The sequence below is a fragment of the Scyliorhinus torazame genome, chromosome 6 (assembly GCF_047496885.1).
Source record: "Scyliorhinus torazame isolate Kashiwa2021f chromosome 6, sScyTor2.1, whole genome shotgun sequence".
Classification (NCBI taxonomy): domain Eukaryota; kingdom Metazoa; phylum Chordata; class Chondrichthyes; order Carcharhiniformes; family Scyliorhinidae; genus Scyliorhinus; species Scyliorhinus torazame.
The window spans coordinates 266442611-266460695 of record NC_092712.1 but is presented as its reverse complement, the minus strand read 5'-3'; the positions used below and the strand labels follow the sequence as shown (position 1 = coordinate 266460695).

General features: G+C 46.8%; 1 protein-coding gene across 1 annotated transcript in view; it reads right to left on the bottom strand.

Annotated features, from left to right (window-relative positions):
• Positions 1-4579: 4579 nt before the first annotated feature.
• LOC140425414 (N-acetyllactosaminide beta-1,6-N-acetylglucosaminyl-transferase-like) overlaps positions 4580-18085 on the bottom strand; it is a 163547-nt gene continuing 150041 nt past the window's right edge. The window contains exon 4 of the transcript XR_011947851.1: positions 4580-4799. The gene's annotated coding sequence lies outside the window, so the exon portion shown is untranslated. The remainder of the gene's footprint in view (positions 4800-18085) is intronic.

The following is an 18085-nucleotide window of genomic DNA, read 5'->3' as shown; positions in this document are numbered from 1 at the left end:
TGTGATGCCTACCACATCATACCTGCCAGTCACAATCTGGGCCACAAGCTCATCTACCTTGTTCCGTACACTACGCGCATTTAAATATCGCACCTTTAATTCTCTATTGACCGTCCCTTTTTGTTTTCTTAGTGTGGTGGACCTTGGTTTACTGAGCCTTTCCATACATTGTGTCATATCTTGTGGGATGGGGACTATCGTAAACTCTCCTGAGTTCTGTCTTTTCGTGATTTTTTGTATTCCTAAGCAGCTACGCTTCCCACTGATTACTTCACCTCTTGGTTCCCTGACTTTCCCTTCCCCCCGCAATCTCTAGTTTAAAGTCCTATTGACCACCCTATTTAGTCTTTTCGCCAGAACACTGGTCCCGGCTCGGTTCAGGTGGAGACCATCCCAACGGTATAGGTCCCCCCTGTCCCAAAACTGATGCCAGTGTCCCATGAAAAGGAACCCCTCTTTCCCACACCACTCTTTCAGCCACGTGTTAACTTCCCTTATTCTTGCCTCCCTATGCCAATTTGCACCTCCGGTCCTTCGTGCCTCCCAGCGTCCTGCCATTTATCATGTATTCTCTTGTCTTGTTTGTCCTGCCCAAGTGCATCTCTTCCAGATTGAATTCCGTTTGCCACTGATCAGTCCATCTGTGTCCTCCTGTATTCGAAGGCTATCCTCCTCAATATTTACCACCCTACCAAATTTCATATTTGCAGCAAAATTACTGATCACCCCTCCTATATTCATATCTAAAGCATTTGTATCAACCACAAACAGCCAGGGCTTCAACACTGATCCTTGTGGGACACCACTGGACACGATCTTCCAATCAGAGGCTCGGGGCTGGTTTAGCACAGTGGACTAAACAGCTGGCATGTAATGCAGAACAATGCCAGCAGCGCGGGTTCAATTCCCGTACCGGCCTCCCCGAACTGGTGCCGGAATGTGGCGACTAGGGGCTTTTCACAGTAACTTCATTGAAGGCTACTTGTGACAATAAGCAATTATTATTATTATTAGAAAAACACTCAACCACCAACTGCCTCTGCTTCCTGCCACTCAGCAATTTTGGATCCAATTTGCCAAATTTCCTTCGGCCCCTTGGGCATGTGTCTTCACATCAGTCTCCCATGTGGGACCTGATGCAAAGACTTGCTGAAGTCCAAGTAGACTATGTCAAATGCATTTCACTCATCTACATACCTGTTCACCTCTTCGAAACATTCAATCAATTTCGTCAGACATGTCTTCCCCTGAACCAAACCACGCTGACCTTTTAATCTCTGCGTCTACAAATGCAGATTAATTCTGTGTCTCAGATTTACTTCCAATAGTTTCCCATCGACTCGGGTTAGACTGACTGGCCTGTAGTTTCCTGGTTAAGCCTTTCCTCCCTTCTTCAATAATGGTACCACATTGGCGATCCTCCAGTCTGCCAGCGCCTCTCCTGTGTAACCTTACAAATCGAGGTGGGCACTGCTGAGGCAGGTAAGAAATCATGGAAGTGCCTTAAACTGGAACCACCTTCAGAGGGGAAAATAATTATTGTAGAGCGGATCTGTGACAGGCCGGTTGGATCAGAGAGGTAACCCCTCTCGAGTGCCAATCCCAACTCCGGCTAATCACAGCCCGTTTTTCACTGGAATTGGTTGGGATCCGCGTTACACCGGCGCCAGACCATTAACAGTTGTTTATTTGCTCTGGGAACGGCCCCAACTTTGCTGTCGTAGAACACCACGGTTCAGTCCCGGCGTCAACACTTTGTTTCCCCAAGTTGGGGCCTAAAATGGCTGCCTGCTTCTGTGGCACATTCCTACCAGACCCGGGAAACATCCCCGGAAACAGGAATACACTGCTGAGCCATTCCGATGTGGCTCTCCGCTTCCTGGCACTGCTGCCTCCGAGCCTGTCACCACGGTGCTTGGGAAATTCAGCCCAATTTATCTTCTCATATGGCTCAGTGTCAAATGCTCCCTGAAATGCCTTGGAAAGTTTTAACATATTAAAGGCATGTTATAAATATTATTTATCATTGTTGTACAAATGAATCAGGCTCATTGTGATCATGATGTTAGTGCGTGTGGTAATTATTAACTCATGTGGAATCTAACAGCAGAAAATTTCCATTTAGACTCAGAACAGCTCATTATGCGTTGACTATGCTACTGCCTAGAAAAGCAGAATTGCTTTTCGAAGCCAGTTCCACCTGAAGGCATTGCAATAATTGCTGGATTCCTTAATCTTTTTATCATATAGCCTGAGTGGATGGAAGCTCTGAAAGGTGTCACAATAACCATTGGTTCACTGCATAAAGCTGTTGGCCAAGTTGTATTATGGAGTAGTTGGCAGGCATTGAATGCAGAAGTGTCACTAACTTTGATGGGTCTAGTGTTCAGCCCATGCCTTTGAAAGTTTTGTTTGTCTGTTAGAATACAGTAAACATTCAGAGGCACTTGGTTGGTTGGGCAGGAAAGCACCTGCTGTTCGCCTTGGTTTTTTCACAGCTCATCTGTATTTCCAATTGCATCCCAGTAGCAGACAGTCCCACAAGAGACTGCGAAGTTATCCCACAGTTACATCATATTTTTTAGTTTCAATTTGTTTTTTGCCCATCTCCCCCCCACCCTCCACCATCCCCACCCCCCTGCGCACTGAGGAACTGATGGACAGAAGCCTATTGTGGTCTGAGAGGAGCTGAAGGAACAGATTGGGGTGGTCGCCTCTCAATGGGAACCCAGATGGTCATTGCTGCCACTCGGTCAAAGGGAAATGAAGGAGGCAGGGCACGACGTTGCCTCCAAGAGCAGCACCCAATAAAGGGAGAGACCAACAGCCCTGGGACTCATGCACCCACGCTTCCTGGATCCCCGTTCTGATGGGAAGTGGTGCAGAAGGAGGGAGGACCAGGCTCCAGCGGCACCAGTCTCTGGCCAGGAAAATCAGAAGAGGACTGGCAGCAGGCACTCATATCAGGGTGGGTCCAACGGTGGGCCAGAGTGTTGTGGACCCACCTTAACTATCTATAGATGTCAGAGCTACAGTGCCAACAAGAACTGGGGTTTTCAAAACCATTATCGACTTGTGTGCCAAGCTGCAGGGTGAGCTGTGAATCACAGGATACAGAGGGCAGTCGTGGACTGGAAGATAACCATTGCACTGAATTTTTATGCATCCAGCTCTTTCTGGGATCCATTGGAGTCATATACAGGGTTTCCCAGGTAACATTACTGTATCAAGAAGGTGACCAATGTCTAGTTAAGGAGGGCCAGTGACTTTGTGCGCTATTGGACCCACTGTAACAGTAAGGAGAACAGGCCATGAGCATTGATGCCATCACAGCATTCCCACAAGTGCAAGGTATAATAAGTTGCACCCATGTGGCCATTCAGGCTTCCTTGGACCAGCCAGTGGCCTTCGTTCCATTCAATCAGTGTTCAGCTGGTATGCAACTACCGAAAGTGCATCCTGCAGCTGTGTGTCCATTTCCCTGACAGCAGTCAAAATGCACCATTTCCAGGTGCCAAAGCTGTTCCAGCCCCCTACCCACTTTCAGGGATGCATCCTCAGGGACAAGAGTAACTCACTGAAGACATGGTTGCTTGACCCTGGCGAGGAATTCTCACACTGCAGCCAAGAAAAGGTACAACGTCTGCCAAGAGCCAGCCCAAGCCACGATTGGCAGTCCCGTTGTCCGGGATATGTGACCCCCAGCGTCTAGAATCAGTTGGACACTTGCAGAATGTCCCAATGAGGGTCCCTTGCATAATCATTGTCATCTGCTCTGCTCTGCATAGCCTGGCACTGGAGGGCTGGTGGAGAGGCCTTACCTCAGGAGAATACAGATGAGCATCAATCTTCATCTGACAAGGAGGATGTAGAGGAGATGCAGACAGCCTAGGCTGATAAGCCTGCTGCATTGGAGGCAAGACCCGTGAAGATCAGCACAAGAAAGGCTTAGAGCAATCTCATTCACACCCACTTCCTCTAATCAATGCCCTTTCAATGCCTGTCCAATAAAAAAAATCAGCCTCACTTTAGCAGAAGATTGCCTCCAGGTGCACTGATATAGATGAGGAGATGAGCAGCCCTACACTGGCAATCCAATGCGAGTGCAAGAATATCGGTGACATGTGACATGGCAGCAATAACTTTATAAATAACTCACATCACAAAACATCATATACATTCATTTAAACTACACTATCAATCTTTAACATGTGCATGTCTAAACACCAATGATGTTCTGGTGCGTCTCTCATTTAAGGTGGCAATGAGGAGAAATTTTGTTTCTCAGAGGATCATGAATCTTTGGAACTCTCTTCCCCAAAGAGTGGTGGAGGCAGGGCCATTGAATATTTTTAAGGTAGAAACAGATAGATTCTTGGGCAACATGGGAGTCAAAGGTTATCGGGCGTGGGAGAAATGTGGAGTTGAAGCTACCAGCAGATCAGCGATAATCTCATTGAATGGCGGAGCAGGCTCGAAGGGCTATTCCTCCTCAGTATGTTCATTTGTATACATGTATGAAGGCCACTTGGCAGGTGAAAAGCAACAATAGGTCTGACAGGAAAATGAAACTTTAAAATAAAATTCATGGTGTACAAATATTGACAATAAGCATGACACTTTGATGAATAATGAAACACTCAAGTTATTTCCTCGTGAAGTATTTGTCTTCCTGTTCCTATTACTGACACGTGGCCCAACTCCGATGGCTTCAGTGAAGTTAGAGGCAAGCAGTGCATTGACTGCTGACGTCAGTAGCCCACTCAGCCACTGTGAGGGATGGGTGCGAGATGACAGGTCTGGCAACATCAGTGGAGAAAGAAACAAGAATTAACGTTTCAGGCTGATGACCTCTCATTTCTCATCAGATATGAGTATTTATAGACATAGACATAGAACATACAGCGCAGAAGGAGGCCATTCGGCCCATCGAGTCTGCACTGATCCACTTAAGCCCTCACTTCCACCCTATCGCCGTAACCCAATAACCCCTCCTTACCTTTTTGGTCACTAAGGACAATTTAGCATGGCCAATCCACCTAACCTGCACGTCTTGGACTGTGGGAGGAAATCGGAGCACCCGGAGGAAACCCACGCAGACACGGGGAGAACGTGCAGACTCCGCACAGACAGTGACCCAGCGGGGAATCGAACCTGGGGCCCTGGCGCTGTGAAGCCACAGCGCTAACCTCTATGCTACTGTGGCTGCCCTTTGATACGAATTATGTGTTCATTCTTTTAATGCTAGCCATTGCTTGTCTACCATGATATCTTTTAACGCAGTCTCCCAAACTACCTTAGCCAACTCGTCTTTCAGACCATCATAGTTTACTTTCTTTAGATTTAAGACCCTAGTTTCAGACATAACTGAATCATTTTCAAAGTCAATATAACATTCTATATTATAGGTACAGCACTTCTATTCCTGGAAAACCTTGGGGCAGAGCTGTGCTAGATTTCAGTTATTGCCAGATTTTAGGCATGATTCTCCGAAAAGATTCCTAAGTGTGGAGGTGAGCGGGAAATGCCGCGAGCTTCCCGGCGCTCAGCCCGGCGAGGCAGATAGCGCAATGCAAGGTTAATTGGTCCACTTTATACAATGGTAATTGGTCCACTGAACTGCGCTCGCCAGCGCACCCCCAACCCCAACAACACTTGCAGCACTCAGCTCACCGCCATGGCGCCAAGACGACGAGACCCATAATTTAGGGATACAGACCTGGGGAGGCTCCTAGGTGCAGTGGAGACCAGGAGGGATGTCCTCTTCCCCTGAGGGTCCTGGAGGATGAGCCACAGAGCAGCCAGTGCCAGCAGCCATATGCTCGGGCAGCGTGACCAGGAGGACTGGCCTCTAGTGCCGCAAGAAGGTCAACAACCTATACTGGGCAGCACGGTGAGTTGACACACCCCTCCCCCTGGAACTGTCCCACCTCCCCAACCCATCCACCACACACCCCATCTTCCCCCCAACCCTCCCTTCACCCCAACCCTCCCTTCACATGCACCCCCTCCACCACCCCTGGAACTGTGAACCATGCGTGCGGATAACGATGCCCTTTCAATGTCTCCGCAGGAGAAACTCTCCTGCAATCAGCAGGAGAGGGCCCAGACTGATGGAGGGGTGCCGTACATTAGAATCCTCACAACATTTGAGGAACAGGCCTGGAGATGACGGCGGTGGCCGAGGACAGAGTGGTCACCAATTTGGAGTTCGACGCACGTCAGGAGGTGAGAATCCACCCGGCCCCACCTGGATGGACTGTCACAGGTGAGTTGTTATTGCCATACAGACTGACCACTGACCACATGTTCATTCCCCCGCAGGTCTCCAGCCGACAGTCCATCCAGGGTGGCATCATCTCCCTGCCTCCCATGAGAACACCTCTGTCGATGCGTCACAGCTGTGTAGCCATCTGGGATGGCCACTTCCAGAATACAAAATGGATGTTTGCAAAGATTGCAGGGAACTATGGACAATGCTAAGAAAGAGCATTGTACGTGTATTGGAACCGCAGACAAGACTGAAACTATAGGGCCATTAGCATATTGATGGCCCATCTCCGGGAACAAAGGGAGATACTCAAGTAACCGATCTGGCTCCAGATCTCATGGTGCCAGTTCCCCAAACCGAAAGCACAAACAAAGCCAGGCCAACAGCCACCTAGGACAGGCCCAGTCATCAGGGCACCCACCCCTTTATTGGTCAAGATCAATACGAGTGATCAAGATACGGCCCAATTGATTAGGGCCAAGTTAAGGCCCGCCCAAAAGCACGCGAAGCCCCCTTCGGGTATAAGAAGAAACCCCCGAGAGAGAATCGCTCCCTTGGAATCGGCTCTCACAGCGGAGAGACCCGTCCACCAGCTACACCAGAAGCAAGTAAGTCCAAGGTCAACGCTCGCTACCAGACGGACAACCTTAGCTGTTCCCCTTCACCACTTCGACCCCAGCAGCCTCAGATCTGAACATCGGCCATTGTTCCTCTGACTGAGTGGGCGCCCGAAGCTAAGTATAGGCTTTAGCAGTAGTGATAGTTCAGTCTGTAGTATTTCGTGCATGAGTAGATATTGCTGTGTGTGTAAATAAATAGTATTCACTTTGAACTAACTAACTGGTGTATCGGCTCTTTGATCAGTATTCGGGTTTGAACCTTGTGGCGGTATCGAAAGATACCTGCCGACTCTAAAGCAAACGTAATTAGAATTAAGGAAGGTGACCATATTGACCGCCATATTTAGAACCAAATAAAGAAATAAAGAGAGCTACAGCTGTCATCCCCACTGTCATGTGAGAGTACTTTTAAGACGTCGATGTTTAAGCAATGTACCTTCAAGAAAACAGTGATGTCGGAGAGTGGGTGGGGCTGGGCTTTAGGTCAGCCATTTTGCAGGTTTTTAGTTTCAGTTTAGAAAGCAGTTTGTGTGTGTCTGTGTGTTTTCAGAGAGCTGCAAGTTTTGAAAAGAGCTGGGTGTGTGTCTGTGTTTTGGAATGAGCTGGATCTCTCCCATGAAAGACTATCTCTGGATCATTTGGGTGACTTAAACTTATAATAGTGAAGCCTTTAACCTGATGTGATTTTGTTTAAAGGTGTTAAGTCTCTTGGAAGTTTGAAGGAACATTTTAAGGAATTATTTACTGTTGCAATATTTTCTGAGTTATCTTTGAAGTAAGGGGCGTTAAGAGATCCAATGTTTATTTAAGATGTTAAGTTGAGTTCATGGAATAAACAGTGTTTTGTGTTTAAAAACCCACGTGCCCATAACTGTAATCCCACACCTAGGGAAAAAGCCATGTGCTCGGAAAAGCAACAAATACATTAAAGGGAGAGGTTGGTTGAACTCCATGATACATTTTGGGGTTCTGAAAATGCCTCGCCCATAACAATTGGGGGCTCTAATGGCAGAAGAGGGGGTGTGTCTAAGGGTGAGGGGGTGCATTGAAAAGTACTTGGAACTCAGTGATAATGGGGAGGTCCAGGTGGGAGTGGTCTGGGAGGCGCTGAAGGCGGTGGTTAGAGGGGAGCTGATATCAATAAAGGCACATAAAGGGAAGCAGGAGAGTAAGGAACGGGAGCGGTTGCTGCAAGAACTTTTTAAGGGTGGACCGACAATATGCGGAAGCACCGGAGGAGGGACTGTACAGGGAAAGGCAAAGGCTACATGTAGAATTTGACTTGCTGACTACGGGCACTGCAGAGGCACAATGGAGGAAGGCACAGGGTGTACAGTATGAATATGGGGAGAAGGCGAGCAGGTTGCTGGCACACCAATTGAGGAAAAGGGGAGCAGCGAGGGAAATAGGGGGAGTGAGGGGTGAGGAAGGAGAGATGGAGCGGGGAGCGGAGAGAGTGAATGGAGTGTTCAAGACATTTTATAAAAAATTATATGAAGCTCAACCCTCGGATGGGAGGGAGAGAATGATGGGCTTCTTGGATCGGCTGGAATTTCCCAAGGTGGAAGAGCAGGAAAGGGTGGGACTGGGAGCACAGATCGAGGTAGAAGAAGTGGTGAAAGGAATTAGGAGCATGCAGGCGGGAAAGGCCCTGGGACCAGATGGATTCCCAGTCGAATTCTATAGAAAATATGTGGACTTGCTCGCCCCGGTATTGACGAGGACCTTTAATGAGGCAAAGGAAAGGGGACAACTGCCCCCGACTATGTCTGAAGCAACGATATCGCTTCTCTTAAAGAAGGAAAAGGACCCGCTACAATGCGGGTCCTATAGACCTATTTCCCTCCTAAATGTAGATGCCAAGATCCTGGCCAAGGTAATGGCAATGAGAATAGAGGAATGTGTCCCGGGGGTGGTCCACGAGGACCAAACTGGGTTTGTGAAGGGGAGACAGCTGAACACGAATATACGGAGGCTGTTAGGGGTAATGATGATGCCCCCACCAGAGGGGGAAACGGAGATAGCAGTGGCGATGGATGCCGAGAAAGCATTTGATAGAGTGGAGTGGGATTATTTGTGGGAGGTGTTGAGGAGATTTGGTTTTGGAGAGGGGTATGTTAGATGGGTGCAGCTGTTGTATAGGGCCCCGATGGCGAGCGTGGTCACGAATGGACGGGGATCTGCATATTTTCAGCTCCATAGAGGGACGAGGCAGGGATGCCCTCTGTCCCCATTATTGTTTGCACTGGCGATTGAGCCCCTGGTGATAGCGTTGAGGGGTTCCAAGAAGTGGAGGGGAGTACTTAGAGGAGGAGAAGAACACTGGGTATCTTTGTATGCAGACGATTTGTTACTATACGTGGCAGACCCGGCGGAGGGGATGCCAGAAATAATGCGGATACTTGGGGAGTTTGGGGATTTTTCAGGGTATAAATTGAACATGGGGAAAAGTGAGTTGTTTGTGGTGCATCCAGGGGAGCAGAGTAGAGAAATAGAGGACCTACCGTTGAGGAAGGTAACAAGGGACTTTCGTTACCTGGGGATCCAGATAGCCAAGAATTGGGGCACATTGCATAGGTTAAATTTAACGCGGTTGGTGGAACAAATGGAGGAGGATTTCAAGAGATGGGATATGGTATCCCTGTCACTGGCAGGGAGGGTGCAGGCGGTTAAGATGGTGGTCCTCCCGAGATTCCTCTTTGTGTTTCAGTGCCTCCCGGTGGTGATCACGAAGGCTTTTTTTAAAAGGATTGAAAAGAGCATCATGGGTTTTGTGTGGGCCGGGAAGACCCCGAGAGTGAGGAAGGGATTCTTACAGCGTAGCAGGGATAGGGGGGGGCTGGCACTACCGAGCCTAAGTGAGTATTATTGGGCCGCTAATATTTCAATGGTGAGTAAGTGGATGAGAGAGGAGGAGGGAGCGGCGTGGAAGAGATTAGAGAGGGCGCCCTGTAGGGGGACTAGCCTACAGGCTATGGTGACAGCCCCATTGCCGTTCTCACCGAGGAACTACACCACAAGCCCGGTGGTGGTGGCTACACTGAAGATTTGGGGACAGTGGAGACGGCATAGGGGAAAGACTGGAGCCTTGGGGGGGTCCCCGATAAGAAACAACCATAGGTTTGCCCCGGGGGGAATGGATGGGGGATATGGAATGTGGCAAAGAGCAGGAATAACGCAACTGAAAGATCTGTTTGTGGATGGGAACTTCGCGAGTCTGGGAGCGCTGACCGAGAAATATGGGTTGCCCCAAGGGAATGCATTCAGGTATATGCAACTGAGGGCTTTTGCGAGGCAACAGGTGAGGGAATTCCCGCAGCTCCCGACACAAGAGGTGCAGGACAGAGTGATCTCAAAGACATGGGTGGGGGATGGTAAGGTGTCAGATATATATAGGGAAATGAGGGACGAAGGGGAGACTATGGTAGATGAACTAAAAGGGAAATGGGAAGAAGAGCTGGGGGAGGAGATCGAGGAGGGGCTGTGGGCAGATGCCCTAAGCAGGGTAAACTCGTCGTCCTCGTGTGCCAGGCTAAGCCTGATTCAGTTTAAGGTATTACACAGGGCGCATATGACTGGAGCACAGCTCAGAAAATTTTTTGGGGTGGAGGATAGGTGTGCGAGGTGCTCGAGAAGCCCAGCGAATCATACCCATATGTTTTGGTCATGCCCGGCACTTCAGGGGTTTTGGATGGGGGTGACAAAGGTGCTTTCAAAAGTAGTGGGGGTCCGGGTCGAACCAAGCTGGGGGTTGGCTATATTTGGGGTTGCACAAGAGCCAGGAGTGCAGGAGGCGAGAGAGGCCGATGTTTTGGCCTTTGCGTCCCTAGTAGCCCGGCGCAGGATATTGTTAATGTGGAAAGAAGCCAAGCCCCCGGGGGTGGAGACCTGGATAAATGACATGGCAGGGTTTATAAAGCTAGAGCGGATTAAGTTCGTTCTAAGGGGGTCGGCTCAAGGGTTCACCAGGCGGTGGCAACCGTTCGTCGAATACCTCGCAGAAAGATAGATGGAATGGAAAAAAGAAGGCAGAGGCAGCAGCCCAGGATCGGGGGGGGGGGGGGGTGGGGGTGGGGGGGGGGGGGGAGGAGGAACCAGAAGGACTCTCAGGGTTGTTAATATATACTGTATAATATGTATAGGTCGTTGCGACAGATAATTATATATTGGACTGTTAAATTATATTTTTGGAGCGTGTTACTTGTGATAAGGCAGTTGCCAATTAGGGTTAGTTTTCATTTTTGTTATTTATTATTTATTCATTTTTTGTTTATAAAATAGGTCATTGTTATTTGTGTTGTTATAATATTGTGTAAAGGATGCACAATGTACTGTGTTGGTTGACCAAAAATTTTCAATAAAATATTTATTTAAAAAAAAAACAATTGGGGGCTCGTCCGGGATAAAAGTCCAAGTATTGGATTGGCTTTTGTGAACTTAAAGACAGTGAAGGATTGTTGCTTTTCCGGTGTGGTATTTTAGTTTAAGTGGGGAGAGTGTTGTGAACAATGGCTTTTTCAGAGGCTCAGAAGTTTTTGGGGGTGGACACGATAACACATGATACCCTACTTTCAGAGAGTAAAAATAGACTGTTAGATTTGGTAAAAACATTGCAGTTAACATTACCTGACAAAATGCAAAAAGATGAGGTAATTATGGCGGTGGTTAAGCATTTAAAGTTGCCTGAGATAGAGTTTGACTCATTGGAAATGGCAAAAATTCAGTTGCAAATTAAACAAATGGAACATAAGAAAGAATTAAAGTGGCTGGAATACGAAAGAGAGAAAGAGGAAAAAGAAAGAGAAAGAGAGAGAGGAAAAAGAAAGAGAAAGAGAGAGAGAGGAAAAAGAAAGAGAGAGAGAGGAAAAAGAAAGAGAAAGAGAGAGAGAGGAAAAAGAAAAGGAGAGAGAAGAAAGGAGAAAAGACCATAAGACATAGGAGCGGAAGTAAGGCCATTCGGCCCATCGAGTCCACTCCACCATTCAATCATGGCTGATTTCAACTCCATTTACCCGCTCTCTCTCCATAGCCCTTAATTCCTCGAGAAAAGAAAGAATAGCCCAAGCAGGAAAAAAAGCAAAAGAAAGGGAGATACAGATCAGGGAAAAAGATAAAGAGAGGGAGTTTGAACTTCTGAAAATGGCCATGAAACATGACAATCAGTTAAAATTGGCAGACGTAAAGTGACACGTACAGTTGGAGGAGATGGATGAGGATAATGAGACAGAGCGTCATAGTCAAAGACGGGGTGAGGATCTATTTAAATATGTCCAAGCATTGCCAAGGTATGACGAGAAGGAGGTAGAAGCCTTTTTCATTTCATTTGAGAAGGTAGCTAAACAAATGAAATGGCCACAGGACATGTGGGTATTACTGATTCAAACAAAGCTGGTAGGTAGAGCTAGTGAAGTGTTTGCATCACTACCGGAGGAGGTGTCTGGTACGTATGAGGAGGTGAAAAAAACCATCTTAAGTGCATATGAGCTAGTGCCTGAAGCTTACAGACAAAGCTTCAGAAATTTAAGGAATGAATTTGGTCAAACATACATGGAGTTTGAAAGTAATTTTGATAGGTGGATAAGGGCTTTGAAAATAGACCAAACGTATGAAGCTCTCAGAGAAATTATACTTTTGGAGGAGTTTAAAAATTCAATTCCTGATGTAGTGAGAACTCATGTGGAAGAACAGAGGGTTAAAACTGCGAGATTAGCAGCGGAAATGGCAGATGATTATGAATTAGTTCATAAATCAAAGATTGGTTTCCGACATCAGTTTCAGCCGGTGAGGGATAGAAACTGGGGACATGAGAAATACTCAAGCGGTAAAGGTAAAGGTGATCTGATGGGAGACAATTAAGAGAGTGTACCTCAGATTAAAAAAGAAATCCAGGAGGGTGGAAAAGAAATGAAAAGTTTCAAATGTTTTCACTGTAATAAACTAGGCCATGTAAAGTCACAGTGTTGGTGGTTGAAGAAAAGCACTGGGAAGGCTGATGTGGTAAAACAGGATAAGACGGTCGGGTTTGTTAGAGTGGTCAAGGAAGGCCCAAGGGAAGCGAAGGAGGTGCAAACGATTGTCCAGCCTGTTCAAGAAGTAATTGTTAAGAAGGTGCCAGATGCATTTAAAGAATTTACTTGTGTGGGTAAAGTTTACTCATGTGTATCAGGAGGAGCAGGTAAAGAAGTCACAATTTTAAGAGATACAGGGGCTAGTCAATCTTTAATGGTAAGAGATGAGGAATTATGTAGTTTGGGAAGAATGTTGCCAGAAAAGGTGGTGATATGTGGAATTCAGGGTGAGAGGAGTAACATTCCATTGTATAAGGTAAGGTTGGAAAGTCCAGTGAAGAGTGGTGAAGTGGTAGTAGGAGTAATAGATAAACTATCTTGTCCAGGAATACAGTTTATCTTGCGTAATGATATAACTGGATCACAGGTGGGAGTGATGCCTACTGTGGTTGATAAGCCAGTGGAAAATCAGTCAACTGAAGTGTCGAAGGACAAATATCCTGGGATTTTTCCGGATTGTGTAGTAACAAGGTTGCAAAGTCACAGGTTAAGACAAGAGGAGAAATCAAAGAGTGAAGATGAAGTTGATGTGCAATTATCAGAAACGATTTTTGATCAGATGGTTGAAAAAGAACAAGAACAGGTGGAGGATGAGGCGGATATTTTTAGTTCAGGAAAATTGGCGGAGTTACAACAGAAAGATGTAGAAATAAAACATATATCAGAAAGCATATACGGAAAAGGAATCTGAGAGTATACCAGAGTGTTATTACCGTAAAAATTATGTCTTGATGAGAAAATGGAGTCCTGTACATATGCAGGCGGATGAAAAGTGGGCAGAAGTTCATCAAGTAGTATTGCCGGTAGGGTATAGAGTTGCACATGAGGTAGCAGTGGGAGGTCATTTGGGAATTAGGAAAACTCAAGCTAAAATCCAGAAACATTTTTATTGGCCTGGACTACATAAAGATGTAGTTACATTTTGTCAATCATGTCACACATGTCAAGTGATAGGGAAACCTCAAGCAGTGATAAAACCAGTGCCCTTAATACCCATTCCAGCATTTGAGGAACCTTTTACAAGGGTCCTAATCGATTGTGTAGGACCGCTTCCGAAACCAATGGGCGCGATTCTCCGCTCCCGTGCCGGTTGGGAGAATCGCCTGGCGCGCCATTTACATGCGACGCCGGTACGACGCCCTCCCACGATTCACCCAAGCGGCGAGAACGGCCCCGTCGCGTTCTGCGCGGCGCAGGCCGGAGAATCGCCCAAGACACCCAAAATGCCGATTCTCCGCTATCCCCACTATTCTCCGGCCCGGATGAGCCAAGCGGCCTGCCCAATATGACGGGTTCCCACCTCCGCCGTCCACACCTGGTCGCTGCCGGTGGGAACAGCGCGGGAACGCTGGGGGGGGACAGCCTGTGGTTGCGGTAGGGGGGTTCCTGCACCGGGGGGGGCCTCAAATGGGGTCTGGCCTGCGATTGGTGCCCACCGATCTGCGGGTCGGCCTCTCTGAAGGAGGACCTCCTTTCCTCCGCGCCCCGCAAGATCCATCCGACATCTTCTTGCGGGGCGGCCTCGGGGAGGACAGCAACCACACATGTGCGGGCGGGTGACGCCAGTTACGCGGCGCCTGCCGCATCATTTACGCTGTGCCGCTTTTACGCGGCGCCAATGCCCGGCGCGCGCTGATGACGCTACTTTTGTGACACGCCCCCCGAGTTCCTCGCGGCCCCGCTCCTAGCCCATTTTCGGGCCTTGAATCGACCGCGATCGGGGCCGTTTTGTGCCATCGTGAAACTCGACGCCGTTCACGATGGCGTGGTCACTTAGTCGCGGGAGCGGAGAATCGTGCCCAATATCTTTTGACTGTAATGGATGTGTCTACTAGGTTTCCAGAGGCAATTCCAGTACGTAATAATACAGCTAAAAGGATTGTGGAGGAATTGCTTAAATTCTTTACTAGATATGGACTACCCACAGAAATTCAATCAGATCAAGGAACGGATTTTACTTCAAAGTTATCATAGAATTTTTTTTTACAGTGCAGAAGGAGACCATTCGGCCCATCGAGTCTGCACCGGCTCTTGGAAAGAGCACCCTACCCAAGGTCAACACCTCCACCCTATCCCCATAACCCAGCAACCCCACACAACACTAAGGGCAATTTTAGACACCAAGGGTAATTTATCATGGCCAATCCACCTAACCTGCACATCTTTGGACTGTGGGAGGAAACCGGAGCACCCGGAGGAAAGCCATGCACACACGGGGATGAGTGCAGACTCAGCACAGACAGTGACCCAAGCCGGAATCGAACATGGGACCCTGGAGCTGTGAAGCAATTGTGCTATCCACAATGCTACCATGCTGCCCAAAGTTATTCAAAGAGGTTATGGATAGCTTAGGAATAAAACAATTTAAATCAACTGCATACCACCCAGAATCGCAGGGAGCGTTAGAAAGGTGGCATCAGACATTAAAGACAATGTTGAGGGCTTATTGTCAAGATTATCCAGAGGATTGGGATAAAGGAATCCCATTCGTATTGTTTGCAATTAGGGATGCACCTAATGAGTCTACGAAATGTAGTCCTTTTGAACTAATTTTTGGTCATGAGGTAAGAGGACCACTTAAATTGATGAAGGAAAAATTGGTGGGTGAAAAATCGGAAATTACACTATTGGATTAGGTGTCAAATTTTAGGGAATGATTAAATAGAGCAGGTGAATTGACTGGACAACATTTGAAAGTTGCACAAAATGTGATGAAACGGGTAGCGGACAAGAAATCCAAAGTTCGTAGTTTTGCCAGTGGGGATAAAGTTTTAGTGTTGTTACCAGTGGTAGGGGAGCCTTTAAAAGCTAGGTTTTGTGGACCGTATCAGATTGAAAGGAAATTAAGTAAGGTGAATTATGTGGTAAAAACACCAGATAGAAGGAAGACTCACCGAGTGTGTCATGTGAATATGCTTAAAAGGTACTTTGAAAGGGAAGGAGAGAAAAAGGAGGTTTTAATGATTCTAACTCAAAGTGACGAACCAAATCCAGATGACTGTGAATTTGACATACCTCAAATTAAATTGGAAAATGAGGATGTTCTTAAAAATTGGGATGAATTGTTAAGTTACCTTCCAGAGGAAAAACGAACTGACCTGAAAGAGTTATTAATATCACATGGGCAGGTTTGTAGAGATAAATTGGGAAGTACTAAAATGGCTATACATGATGTAGATGGGGGAAATGCTGTTCCTATCAAACAACATCCATATAGATTTAATCCTTTAAAATTGACACAGGTTAACAAAGAGATTGAGAGTATGCTCACAAACGGCATAATTGAAGTGGGTTGCAGTCAATGGAGCTCACCCACAGCGATGGTACCTAAACCAGACGGTACCCAACAGTTGTGTGTGGACTATAGAAAGGTGAATGCAGTTACAAGAATGGACTCTTATCCTCTCCCACCATTGAAGGATTGCATGGAGAAAGTGGGACAATGTGCTTTTATTTCCAACTTCCAGACATGGAAAGAACATTTAAAACATCGTATGGAGTTCTTCGATCGACTTCAGGTGGCGGGTTTGGTGATGAACATAGCCAAAAGTGAATTTGGAGAAGCCCGAATCACTTTCCTTGCTGAGTTTCCGATACCTTCAAGATGAAGGGAAATAATGCAATCTCTTAGCATGAATGAATTTGATCGACCCTTTGTGCAAAAGATTTGTGGCTTGATTACTCCACTGATGGAATTGCTAAAGAAACCTAAAAAGTTTCAATGGACAGCGGACTTTCAACAGGCATTTGACTGCCTGAAAGCTGTGATCATCAATGTTCCTGTATTGGAGAATTGCAAGGGACTCTGTGGTCAGATTGAACTAAAGTATCTGATTCTAAAGAGAAATGCCGAGGAGTAGAGGAATGGATGGATCGTGCAGTGACTCTATTGAAAGAGGCTGTCAATCGAGAAGGATTTCGGTTGGAGGAAGAAGAACAAAGAAAAATGGACTATATTATTATACCTGTTTGCATGTGTTGTTTTTTTAAAAAACGAAAAGGTATATTTACTGTGTACATTTCTTAGTTGACGGTGCAAAAGTGAAAAATGAAACCATCTTGAAGTTCATGGTTAATTTTTTTTCTTGGGGGAAGGTGTCTTGTGAGGTACTTTTAAGACATGGATGTTTAAGCAATGTACCTTTAAGAAAACAGTGATGTCAGAGAGTGGGTGGGGCTGGGCTTTAGGTCAGCCATTTTGCAGGTTTTTAGTTTCAGTTTAGAAAGCAGTTTGTGTGTGTCTGTGTGTTTCCAGAGAGCTGCAAGTTTTGAAAAGAGCTGGGTGTGTGTCTGTGTTTTGCAGTGAGCTGGATCTCTGCCATGAAAGACTATCGCTGGATCATTTGGGTGATTTAAACTTATAAAAGTGAAGCCTTTAACCTGATGTGATTTTGTTTAAAGGTGTTGAGTCTCTTGGAGGTTTGAAGGAACATTTTAAGGAATTATTTACTGTTACAATATTTTCTGAGTTATCTTTGAAGTAAGGGGTGTTAAGAGATCCAATGTTTATTTAAGATGTTAAGTTGAGTTCATGGAATAAACAGTGTTTTGTGTTTAAAAACTCACGTGTCCATAATTGTAATCCCACACCAAGGGAAAAAGCCGTGTGCTCGGAAAAGCAACAAATACATTAAAGGGAGAGGTTGGTTGAACTCCATGATACATTTTGGGGTTCTGAAAACGCCTCGCCCATAACACCACCTTCCACCAGCGCAGATACATGCACCTCAAGGGGAAATGTTACTGGACAGGGTTCTTTGGGAACAATCGAGTGAGCACCTCAGTTCCTGATACACATCAAGCGGAGGCATGAACCCCTAGGCGAGACATCAGCAGAAGGTCCGTTAGATCCCAGGACCCAGCTGGGTCACAGCTAGATGCTGAGCCTATGGACCAGGTTATCCCAGAGCTGATGGAGATGTTAAGGAGCGGCCGTGATATTCAGAGGGAGATGTTAGCGACACTCCAGCAGGTCCATAGCCGATTAGAGGAGTCCCAGAGGCTATGGATGCAGCAGATATCGCTGACAATGCGTGGCACCGAGGCCAACACTGGTGGTGACCGCAGTGGAGAGCCTGGTGCACAATGTCGGCACCATGAGTGAAGGTGGCCAAGGCATGGTGCAG